We start from the raw sequence: 1707 nt of genomic DNA, 5'->3' as shown, positions 1-1707 counted from the left end.
ATGTATGAGAACAAAGTGTGGACTTTGGTTGACTTGCCCGTTGATTGGCAGGCAATTGAGAATAAATGGATCTTCAAGAAGAAGACTGACGCTGACGGTAATGTTACTGTCTACAAAGCTCGACTTGTTGCGAAAGGTTTTCGACAAGTTCAAGGGATTGACTACGATGAGACCTTCTCACCCGTAGCGATGCTTAAGTCTGTCCGAATCATGTTAGCAATTGCCGCATTTTATGATTATGAAATTTGGCAAATGGATGTCAAAACTGCATTCCTGAATGGATTTCTGGAAGAAGAGTTGTATATGATGCAACCAGAAGGTTTTGTCGATCCAAAGGGAGCTAACAAAGTATGCAAGCTCCAGCGATCCATTTATGGACTGGTGCAAGCCTCTCAGAGTTGGAATAAACACTTTGATAGTGTGATCAAAGCATTTGGTTTTATACAGACTTTTGGAGAAGCCTGTATTTACAAGAAAGTGAGTGGGAGCTCTGTAGCATTTCTGATATTATATGTGGATGACATATTATTGATTGGAAATGATATAGAATTTCTGGATAGCATAAAGGGATACTTGAATAAGAGTTATTCAATGAAAGACCTCGGTGAAGCTGCTTACATATTGGGCATTAAGATCTATAGAGATAGATCAAGACACTTAATTGGACTTTCACAAAGCACATACCTTGGCAAAGTTTTGAAGAAGTTCAAAATGGATCAAGCAAATAAAGGGTTCTTGCCTGTGTTACAAGGTGTGAAGTTGAGTAAGACTCAATGTTAGACCACCGCAGAAGATAGAGAGAAAATGAAAGATGTTCCCTATGCTTCAGCCATAGGCTCTATCATGTATGCAATCCTATGTACCAGACCTGATGTGTGCCTTGCTATAAGTCTAGCAGGGAGGTACCAAAGTAATCCCGGAGTGGATCATTGGACAGCGGTCAAGAACATCATGAAGTACCTGAAAAGAACTAAGGATATGTTTCTCATATATGGAGGTAACAAAGAGCTCATCGTAAATGGTGGATATGTTTCTCTTACATTGATGCAATCTTTGACACTGATCCGGACGATTCTAAATCGCAAACCGGATACGTGTTTACATTAAACGGTGGAGCTGTCAGTTGGTGCAGTTCTAAACAAAGCGTCGTGGCGGGATCTACATGTGAAGCGGAGTACATAGCTGCTTCGGAAGCAGCAAATGAAGGAGTCTGGATGAAGGAGTTCATATCCGATCTAGGTATCATACCTAGTGCATCGGGTCCAATGAAAATATTTTGTGACAATACTGGTGCAATTGCCTTGGCAAAGGAATCCAGATTTCACAAGAGAACCAAGCACATCAAGAGACGCTTCAATTCCATTCGAGATTTAGTCCAAGTGGGAGACATAGAAATTTACAAGATACATACGGATCTGAATGTTGCAGACACCGCTGACTAAGCCTCTTCCACGAGCAAAATATGATCAGCACCAAGGCTCCATGGGTGTTAGAATCATTACTGTGTAATCTAGATTATTGACTCTAGTGCAAGTGGGAGACTGAAGGAAATATGCCCTAGAGGCAATAATAAAGCTATTATTTATTTCCTTATATCATGATAAAATGTTTATTATTCATGCTAGAATTGTATTAACTGGAAACATAATACATGTGTGAATACATAGACAAACAGCGTGTCACTAGTATGCCTCTACTTGACTAGCT

The sequence above is a fragment of the Triticum urartu genome, chromosome 3 (assembly GCF_003073215.2).
Source record: "Triticum urartu cultivar G1812 chromosome 3, Tu2.1, whole genome shotgun sequence".
Taxonomy (NCBI): domain Eukaryota; kingdom Viridiplantae; phylum Streptophyta; class Magnoliopsida; order Poales; family Poaceae; genus Triticum; species Triticum urartu.
Note: the sequence above shows the minus strand (reverse complement) of the source record.